Source organism: Dasypus novemcinctus, chromosome 25, assembly GCF_030445035.2.
Source record: "Dasypus novemcinctus isolate mDasNov1 chromosome 25, mDasNov1.1.hap2, whole genome shotgun sequence".
Classification (NCBI taxonomy): Eukaryota; Metazoa; Chordata; class Mammalia; order Cingulata; family Dasypodidae; genus Dasypus; species Dasypus novemcinctus.
Window position 1 is genome coordinate 32,399,099 of NC_080697.1, and position 11,610 is coordinate 32,410,708.

Genomic DNA, 11,610 nt, shown 5'->3' on the forward strand with positions numbered 1-11,610 from the left:
TTGAAAAGTTTAAGAAGGATTGGTGTTAGTTCTTTCCAGAATGTTAGGTAGAATTCACCTGTTAAGCCATCTGGGCCCTTCTTTAGTTGGGAGGTTTTGATGACTAATTCTATCTCATTACTTGTGACTGGTCTGTTGTGTTCATCGATTTCTTCTTTTGTCAATGTAGGCTGCTTGTGTGTTTCTAGGAATTTGTCCATTTCCTCTAAATTATCCATCTTGTTGGCATACAATTTTTCAAAGTATCCACTTATCATAGTTTTTATTTCTGTGGGGTCAGTGGTGATATCCCTTTCCTCATTTCTTATTTTGTGTAATTGCCCCTTCTCTCTTTTTTTCTTTGTTAGTGTAGCTAAGGGACTGTCAATTTTATTAATCTTCTCAAAGAACCAGCGTTTGGTTTTATTTTTTTCTAGTGCTTTCTTATTTTCAATTTCATTTAGCTCTGCTCTAATCATTGTTATTTCCTTTGGGGTTAGTTTGCTGTTCTTTTTCTAATTCCTCCAGGTGTGCATTTTGGTCTTTGATTTTAGCTCTTTCTTCTTTTTTAATATAGGCATTTATGGTTATGAATTTCCCTCTCAGTACAACTTTTGCTCCATCCCATAGGCTTTGATATGCTGTGTTGTCATTTTCATTCATTTCAAGGTAGTTATATATTTCTTTTGCAATTTCCTCCTTGGCCCACTGAGGTCTAAAACTGTGTTGTTTAATTGCCATGTTTTTGTGCCTAACTGGATTCTCTGCTCCTTCCTGATTTCTGGCTTCATTCCATTGTGGTCACAGAAATTACTTTACATAATTTCCACTTTTCTGAATTCATTGAGAGTTGTTCTTTGGCATAGTTTGTGGTCTATCCCAGAGAATGATCCATGTACACTTGGGAAGAATGTATATCCTTCTGTATTTTGGTGTAATGTTCTGTATATGTCTATTAGGTCCAGATCCTCTAATGTGTTATTCAAAGTCTTCATTTTTTTATTGATTCTCTGTAAAGATGTTCTATCTAAAGGTGATAATGGTGTATTAATATATTGTATTAATATATTATAATTGTAGAGGCATCACTATCATTGTAGAGGCATCAATTTCTCCACTTAGTTTTTCCAGTATAAGCCTCATGTATTTTGAGGTGCCCTGGTTAGGTGCATAAATGATTATGATTGTTCTTTCTTCTTGATAGATTACTCCTTTTGTCAATATATAGTGTCCCTATTTGGGGGGGGGGGGGGAGTTCTGCATTTAAAGTCTATTTTGTCTGATATTAGTATAGCTGCTCCCACCTTTTCTTTGTTTGTTTGTTTGCATATAAAATTGTTTTCCAACCATTCACTTTCAGCTTCCTTGCATTCCTGGGTCTAAGGTGGGTTTCTTGTAGACAGTGTATGGATGGGTCATAATTCCTTATCCATTCTGCCAATCTGTGTCTCTTGACTGGTGAGTTTAACCCAATAGCATTCAATGTTATTACTGTCTAGGAATTCTTACATTGCCATATTTTCTTTAGGTTTATGCATGCCATATGTTGTTTTTATTTCTTCTTTCTATTGATGTACTCTCTTAATTTCTGTTTATCTATGAATATTTTGAACTCTCCCTCATTTCTGAATGCCAACTCTGCTGGATAGAGAATTCTTGGCTGGAAGTTTTTTTCTTTTAGTACCTTGACTATGCCATACCACTGGCTTCTTGCCTCCTTGTTTCAGATGAGAATTCAACTTTTAATTTTGTCAAGGTCCCCTTGTATGTGATAGATTTCTTTTCTCTTGCTATATTCAGTATTTTATCTTTGTCTTTAGCATTGGACAATTTGACAAGTATATGTCTTATAGTATGCCTATTAGGGTTTACACTGTTGGAGGTGTGTTGTGCTTCCTGGACATGTATGTCCATTACCTTCAATAGGGTTGGGCAGTTTTCATCCATTATTTCCTCCAACACACCTTCTGTCCCCTTTCCCTTCTCTTTTTCCCCTGGGATGCCTATAATGCATATGTTTTTGCATTTCGTGTTGTCATTCATATCCTTAAGTTCAGAATAGAGAGAAATAGAGAGAATAAATAAAAGGTTGGTAGGGTGAGAAGATAGGAAAAGAAAAGAGGAAAAAAAAACAATAAAAAAGAAAGAAAAAACAGAGGGAAAAGGAAAGAGAAATTAAAACAAGAAAAATTGAAGACCAAACAAGAGGAGAAAACAGGAGATAGAAAAAATAAGGAAAGAAAAGAAATAGTGTAGGTAGAAAAAATTGGTAAAAAGAAAGAAAAAAAGGGAAACAAATGGGAAACAACAAACAAGAAAAAAGTCAGCAGCAGCAAATTTTAAAAAGGAGAAAAAAAAGAAAACAAAAACAAGAAAAGGAAAAACAGCCTTTTCTCTTAGCTTCTCAGACTGCTAGTGTTCATCAATCAGTCACCCTGCAGCCTGCCATCTGCAGGTTTTGAACTGGGTTTTAGCAATAAATAAGTAAATAAATAAATAAGGAAAATAAGAAAGGAATCTTTCATTTAAAAATATAAGAGATCCAAAAAAGCTACTACAGAAAGAATGTCTACATGATCCCTGTCAAAATAGGAGCTGGATGGCTGATAAACCAATGGATCACTCCTCTAAGAAGAGCCAGGAATCAAATAAGGGACCTTATATATGCAAGGTGGGAATTCCTCCACTGAGCTAAACTGTCTCCTTAAGTTAGTTAGACTTTCAGAAAATCATCTGTCCCCTTTCCTTCCAGCAGGTTAGATTCCTAACAGTTTCCCAGAGTCCTGCTGATTAGGTGCCTCTCTGTCCCTGCCCCCTCTCTAGTCTAATTCCTCTCTTTATCAGGGTGGCTGGGCATGACAGCCTACCTGGGATCCCTCTCCTCTCACCCTGTCAAGTTGGGGTCCCTTCTGAGTTTTAAAGGGGGCTCACCTGGGCAAACTCACCACAAAGTAACCACTCTGCCCCTTCCGAGACCCTTGTTCCTCCCAGGAAATGCCCCCTCACACTTTGATCTGAGCAGCACCAATCCAGAGGCTCCACCTAGGCTGTTTGCCCTGAGGATGGGGTATATTTGCAGCTTCCAGCCAGAGGGATGAGCAATTCATGTTTTTTCTTTGGCTTCTTTCTCTTTCCAAAACCCTCGTAGATGAGTCAGGGCACCTTCCCCTTCTACATATCCAAAGCAGCTACTTCAGATAAGGTCTCTGTCCTCTCTCTGCTCCTTTGTTGTGAGAGAGTCAGACTACCTACCAACCTCGGCGCCACTTTCCCAGAACTCAGAAACCCACTTTTTTTTTTTTTAATTTTTAAATATTTATTTTTAATTTTTAATATATATATATTTTTAAGATACTTATATTACACAAAATGTTATACAAAAAATGATAAGGGATTCCCATATGCCTCACTCCCCATGCCTCCCACCCTTCCCCACATTAACAACTTCTTTCATTAGTGTGGTACATTCATTGCAATTGATGAACACATTTGGAGCATTGCCCCTAAACATGGACTATAGTTTACACTCTCTCTCACTCAATTCTGTAGGTCATGGCAGGATATATAATTACCTGTATCAGTCATTGCATTGTCATTCAGGACAATTCCAAGTCCCCAAAATGCCCCATATTATACCTCTTTTCCCTTTCCCTGATTTCAGCACCTCCAGTGGCCACTGTCTCCACATCAATGATACAACTTTTTCCATTACTAGAATACCAATAAGTCTATAGTAGAATAACAGTAAGTCCCCTCTAGTCCATATTTTATTCCCCAGTACTGAGGATTCTGGGATGGTGATGCTCACTCCACCTCTAATTGGGAAGGGGCCATGATCCCAAAAGGCTGATGAATGGGACTCTCTTGCTTCAGGTGTAGACTCTCTTGGTTCCTTGGTGTGGTGGTTGTCACCCTCACCTCCTTGTTAGTTGTCCTGGGTGAGCCAATGAACTGGAGAGTAGGTGTTGCAATTCCACTGAGGCTCAGGGTCCAACTGGCACCTGGACAGCCCAAAGATTCAAATCTCTTAGACATACACCTACCAACTCCAGCACCAACTATAGGTTCAAATAGAAGGGAGAGAAGAGGCACATGACAAGTAGTTACATCTGAGTCCACCTCTGTCATACTCAGAACCACAAACACTGAAGTAGGGCCCACTGGTGAGGCACCAAACTCCAGAGTTATCTGCCATGACCATAGGACCTGGGTGTCTCCAGAGTCCTCAGGAGCCCCACTATTTGGGGTAATATCTACTTTGGCAGTCTTTGAAATCCTGCTGAGACATGCATAAACCTTACCTCTGGGATGACCTCCTGACTCATTTTGAAGTATCTTAGCCATATAAACACATTTGGCTTTATCTTTTCCCCCTTTTATTCAAGGTCTTTTTCTAGTTGCATTGCTCATTGGTAGACACCCACTTTATTTATTTATTTATTTTTTAAGATTTATTTTTATTTATTTCTCCCCCACCCCCACCCTGGTTGTCTGTTCTCTGTGTCTATTTGCTGCATCTTTGTTTGCTTCTGTTGTTGTCAGCAGCATGGGAATCTGTGTTTCTTTTTGTTGTGTCATCTTGTTGTGTCAACTCTCCGTGTGTGCGGCGCCATTCCTGGGCAGGCTGAACTTTCTTTCGCGCTGGGCAGCTCTCCTTATGGGGTGCACTCCTTGCCCGTGGGGCTCCCCTACACAGGGGGCACCCCTGCGTGGCAGGGCACTCCTTGCGTGCATCAGCACTGCACATGGGCCAGCTGCACACCGGTCAGGGAGGCCCGGGGTTTGAACCGCGGACCTCCCATGTGGTAGATGGACGCCCTAACCACTGGGCCAAGTCTGCTTCCCATTTTTTTTTTTTTCAAAATGACCAAGCCTTTTTTATTTTTTTTAAGATTTATTTATTATTTATTTCTCTCCCCTTCCCCCCCACCCCGGCCGTCTGTTCTCTGTGTCTGTTTGCTGTGTTGTCTTTGTCTGCTTGTGTTGTTGTCAGCAGTACCAAGAATCTGTGTTTCTTTTTGTTTGGTCATCTTGTTGTGTCAGCTCTCCTTGTGTGTGGCGCCATTCCTGGACAGGCTGCACTTTCTTTCACTCTGGGCAGCTCTCCTTACGGGGCGCACTCCTTGCGGGTGGGGCTCCCCTAGGCGGGGGACACCCCTGCGTGGCAGGGCACTCCTTGCGCGCATCAGCACTGCACATGGGCCAGCTGCACACGAGTCAGGGAGGCCTGGGGTTTGAACCACAGACCTCCCATGTGGTAGACGGACGCCCTAACCACTGGGCCAAGTTCGCCGCCAACACCCACTTTAAATAAGATATGTCTAGAGTAAAAGAATAGAAATATATATACTTTCAAATATTAATCTAAAGAGAGTTAGAGTAGTTATATTAATATCAGATAAAATAAATTTCAGAGCAAGGAATATTACCAGGAGTAAAGAAACTCATTTCAAAGTGGCCATGGTGGCTGCTGGGTGCCGGGAATGGGAGGAAGAGAAGAGATGTGGAGGCATTCTCAGGACTTGGAGTTGTCCTGGGTGGTGCTGCAGGGACAATTGCCGGATATTGTGTGTCCTCCCATGGCCCACTGGATGGAACGTGGGAAAGTGTGGGCTATGGTGTGGAACACGGGACATGGGGTGCAGCGATGCCCGGAGATGTACTCACCAGACGCAATGGATGTGACATGATGATGGGGGAGAGTGTTACTGTGGGGGAAGTGGTGAGGTGGGGGTGGTGGGGGCGAATGGGGACCTCATATTTTTTTTAATGTAATATCTTTTTTAAAAAATGAATAAATTGAGTAGAATTTGGGGAAAAAAAAAGAACTAATTGATGTTCACTAAGTTTCCATGCTCTCCCTTCTGTTCCCAGCCTGCCTTGCTGTTGGGCTGGGGCCATGTCACTGGTCCCAGCAGTAGGAACGGGAGGAGAAGCCGCGTTCTCTTGTGAGTTAAGAGTAGATGTGCGTGTGGAGCTGGCCCACGCACAGTGCTGATGCACGCAAGGAGTGCCGTGCCATGCAGGGGTGTACCCGTGCAGGGGAGCTCCACACACGAGTGCACCCTGTAAGGAGAGCGGCCCAGCGAGAAAGAAAGTGCAGCCTGCTCAGGAATGGCACTGCACACACGGAGAGCTGACACAAGATGACGCTGTTGCTCAGAGATGTATTCACCAAATCCAATGAATGTCTCATGATGATGGAGGAGGTTGTTGTTATGGGGGGAGGAGTGGGGGGAGGGGGGTGGGGGGTATATGGGGACCTCATATTTTTTAATGTAATATTAAAAAAATAAATAAAGATAAAAAATGACTTTTGGTTAATCTTCGTTTCTTTTCCACTTATTCCCATTCCAATTGAGTTATCCAAAATAGAAGGAATTTGTGTTGATTTATTTTCTTCTTTCTAAATATTATGTCATAATATGCTTTTCCAACCATGAAAGTTAATTTAGGGACAGAAAGAAAATTGATAATGATCCATGAAATCTAGGCTATGCTCTATATATCCTCTGTGATAAAGACCACTTTAAATCTCTACTTAAAATCTTGCTGCAATCCAGGCATTGAAGGACAAATACTACATGACCTCAATGATATGAAATAAGAAAACCGAGCTACCTCAAAGAGCTAGAGACTGGATGATAGACTTAAAGGAAAATGGGGGTTAGAGGAAGGATGTAAGCTGACATCCAGCTATCTATGATAAGCTGGAGGTAAGTATTTGTACAAGGAAGGGATAAAATGGGGGCATAGGGTTACCTTTGGGTGGGGCTTTGTGGGCTTGAGGGGGGCTATATGGATGGGAGGATGGGTAATATTGCCCAAGAAATTGGGGGGAGGGTGGGGCAACACATGAACATAGGAGATTTTCAGGTATTTGGTTGAGAGTATAATGCTGAGAAAATTTTTTCAAAAATACGATGAGGAAGGTTACCTGTTTAAGATGCTTAAAGGGGATAATCCAATGCAGGACAGGCTCCTAGGGAGTATGTGAATGCTCATTTTGCCATAGTGGGTTATATCATTAGATAGAGACCCGTACATTGAGATCAAAGGTATACCCACATCCTGGGGAGGACTGATGCCCTCACATAGAGGGATTTCTATCTCTCAAGAGAAATGGTGGCTCCCAGTGCATTAGGGCAGTTGAACAGGTCAAGCCCTCAGCACTGTTGCAAGTATCTCTGAACATGGCCCTTCAAGCAATGAAGATTGACTGTTACTGTGGGCCCTAAGGGGAGGTGGAAACAGGTATTGAATAGATGGAATCAATGTAACTGTGTGGGCAATAGAAGTGTTCCACAAGATTATGCACGGATGGATATAAGACATGTTATATTGCACCAAAAATATATAGGGCCTGATAGGCTAAAATGTAAATCACAATGTAAAACATAAGATAACTAAAAACTTAGAAAATTGTATAGTCTGAAATATAAACCACAATGTTTTTTTTAGTTAATATTTTTTATTTTTTAATTCATTTTTTAAAAATATAACCTTCAAAAAATATGAGGTCCCCATTCACCCCCACTGCCCCCACCCCACCACTCCCCCCACAGCAACACTCTCCCCCGTGATAATGACACATCCATTGCATTGGTGAGTACATCTCTGGGCATCGTTGCACCTCATGGTCAATGGTCCACATCATAGCCCATACTCTCCCACGTTCCATCAAGTGGGCCATGGGAGGATCGACAATGTCCAGCAATTGCCCCTGCAGCACCACCCAGGACAACACCAAGTCCCGAAAATACCTCCACATCTCATCTCTTCCTCCCATTCCCCGCACCCAGCAGCCACCACGGTCACTTTTTCGACACCAATGCCACATTTTCTCGATTACTAACCACAATAGTTCATGAATAGAATATCAGTAAGTCCACTCTAATCCTTACTGTACTCCTCCTTCCTGTGGAACTTGGATTGGTTGTGTCCACTCCACATCTATGTCAAGAGGGGGCTTAGATTCCACATGGATACTAAATGCAATCCTCCTGCTTTCAGTTGTAGGCACTCTAGGCTCCATCGTGTGGTGGCTGATATTCTTCAACTCCATGTTAGCTGAGTGGGGTAAGTCCAATAAACCAGAGTGTAGGAGCTGAAGTCTGTTGATGCTCAGGGCCTGATATCATATTGTCAATCCAGAGATTCAAATCCCCTAGATATATCCCAACTACATTTCCAGTAAAGTAACAAGAAAGGCTTGTGGAAAGAAATCACATCTGAGTCCAGCTCCATCACACAGAAACACCCACTCCAAAGAAGGGCCAACTGACATGACAGTGAACTCCATCTGCCGTGACCGTAAAACATGTGGGTCTCTTTAGCCCTCAAAAGAACCAATACATAGGGTTGTATCTACTTTATCTGTCTCTGAGACTGCTCAGGTGTGCATAAGGGCAATCCCTCTGACAACCTCCAGCCTCTTTTTTAGAGACTCATAGCCATATAAACTCATTTGTCCTTTCCATTTCCCCCTTACTTTAGGTCAAACAGCATTTTTAACTCCTGTTATTATATGTAGACAGGGATATTCTGCTGATCCGTGTTGAACCTTTAACTCAAGGTCATTTTCAAGTTACGTCATCAGCTGGTACTTGGTAGTGATCCCTTGGTGCCAGGGAGGCTTATCCCTGGGTGTCATGTCCCACGCTGGGGAGAAAGCAGTGCATTTACATGCTGAGTTTGGCTTTGAGACTGGCCACATTTGAGTAACACGGAGGCTGTCAGGAGGGAACTCTCAGGCACAGTGCTGCTCTAGGCCTTGTTCTTATTTCAGGTGTATAGGCTCACAAGCATAGTCATTAGTATCAGGGGCTCATTGTTGGACCCTCATTCCTTCCTGGTCCTTGCTGTTGCACCCGGGGGACTGCTGCTGCTCCCCTAAGGACCATGGCAGAGCCCCCCCAGCCAGGAACCCAGCACCCCCCCAGCTGTTGTTTTCAATTGTTTCCACTATGAGTATATCCAAACATTTCTATGCACCCTGGACATATGCCCTGTCAATCATATGTCCCCTGTCAATAACATCCCATACCAGTATTCCTCCGCTGCCATTGTTGAACCACTCTGTGATCCAAAACTTCCTGAAAAGTGAAGCCCAATATAATGCCAGGTTCCCTTAATAGTAAAATGGAATATAGCAATGAGTTTAAAGGTTAGATATAGAATACATATTGATTTGGAAAAATTCTACATCCTAACTTTTTCTTTTCTTTTTTCCTAATTATTAAGCTGCTCTTCACAAGAGCTATAGATCCCAGTAATTCATATATACAATATACAGTACTCCCACATATCCTATATATAACCTTTTCCCTTCCACAGCGATAATCTTTTAACATATTCATACCATATTTACCGAAACTGATGTACAGATATTGAGACAATAGCTTTCAAACAAGGGAACATTTGTGTTTACATTGTGGTTTATATTTTAGGCTATACAATTTTCTAAATTTTTAGTTATCCTATGTTTTACATTATGGTTTACATTATTAGTCTGTTGGCCCCTATATGTTTTTGGTGTAATATTACATGTTTTATATCCATCCTTGTGTACTCTTGTAAACACTTCTATTGCCCTCACAGTTATGTTGGTTCCATCTATTCAATATCTATTTCCCCCTCCCCTTGGGGCCCACAGTGACACTCAATCTTCATTTCTTGAGGAGCCATGTTCGGAGATACTTGCAACAGAGTTGAGGGCTTGACAGGCTCAACTGCTCTAATGCCCTGGGAGCCACCATTTCTCTTGAGAGATACAGTTCCCTTTATTTGATGGCATTAGTCCTCCCCAGGATGTGGGTATACCTTCACTCTCACTATATGGGTCTTTATCCAATGATATAACCCACTCTGGCAAAATGAGCAGCCACATATTCCCTAGGAGTCTGTCCTACATCAGATTATCCCCTTTAAGTATCTTAAACAGGTAACTTTCCTAATTACATTTTGAAAAGGTTTTCTCAGCATTATACTCTCAACCAACACCTGACAATCTCCTATGTTCATATGTTGCCCCACCCTCCCCCCAATTTCTTGGGCAATATTACCCATCCACCTAACCCTAGCCCCCCTCAAGCCCACAAAGCCATACCCAAAGGTAATCCTATGGCCCCATTTTATCCCTTCCTTGTATATACACTTACCTCCAGCTTATCATAGATTTCACCCATGTAGATGTCAGTTTACATCCTTCCTCTATCCCCCAATTTCCTGTAAGCCTATCTTCCAGTCACAAGCTCTCTGAGGCAGCTTGGTTTACTTATTTCATATCATTGAGGTCATGTAGTATTTGTCCTTCAATGCCTGGGTTGCTTCACTCAACATAAGGTTCTCAAGATTCATCCATGTTATCACGTGTGTTTGTAGTGTGTTCTTAAAGTTGAGTAGTATTCCATTGTATGTATATACCACATTTTATTGATCCACTCATCTGTCGATGGGCATTTGGGTTGATTCCAACTTTTGGTGATAGTGAACAATGCTGCTATGAACATTGATGTGCATATATCAGCTTGTGTCCTTGTTTTCAGTTCTGCTGGCTATATACCCAGCAGTGGAACTGCTGGGTCATATGGCAAATCTATGGTTGGATTTTTGTTGTTTTTTTTTCTTCAAATTCTACTCAATTTATTCATTTTTTTAAAAATATTACATTCAAAAAATATGAGGTCCCCATTCACCCCCACCGCCCCCACCCCACCACTCCCCTCACAGTAACACTCTCCCCCATCATCATGACACATCCATTGCATCTGGTGAGTACCTCTCTGGGCATCGCTGTACCCCATGGCCTGTGGTCCACACCATAGCCCACACTCTCCCACGTTCCATCAAGTGGGCCATGGGAGGATATACAATGTCCGGCAATTGTCCCTGCAGCACCACCCAGGACAACACCAAGTCCTGAAAATACCTCCACATCTCATCTCTTCCTCCCATTCCCCGCACCCAGCAGCCACCATGGCCACTTTTTCCACACCAATGCCATATTTTCTCGATTATTAACCACAATGGTTCATGAATAGAATATCAGTAAGTCCACTCTAATCCTTACTGTATTCCTCCTTCCTGTGGGCCTTGGCTTTGTTGTGTCCATTCCACATCTGTGTCAAGAGGGGGCTTAGATTCCACAGGGATAGTGAATGCAATCCTCCTGCTTTCAGTTGTAGGCACTCTAGGCTCCATCGTATGGTGGTTGACATTCTTCAACTCCATGTTAGATGAGTGGGGTAAGTCCAATAAATCAGAGTGTAGGAGCTGAAGTCTGTTGATGCTCAGGGCCTGGCTATCATATTGTCAATCCAGAGATTCAAATCCCCTAGATATATCTTAAACCCCAGCACCAACTACATTTCCAGTAAAGTAGCATGAAAGACTTGTGAAAAGAGATCACATCTGAATCCAGCTCCATCATGCAGAAACACCACCTCCAAAGAAGGGCCAACTGACATGGCACTGAACTCCATCTGCCATGACCATAGAACCTGTGGGTCTCTTTCACCCTCAAAAGAACCAATACCTGGGGTTGAATCTACTTTATCTGTCTCTGAGACTCTGCTCAGGTGTGCATAAGGGTAATTCTTCTGACAACCTCCAGCCTCTTTTTTAGAGACT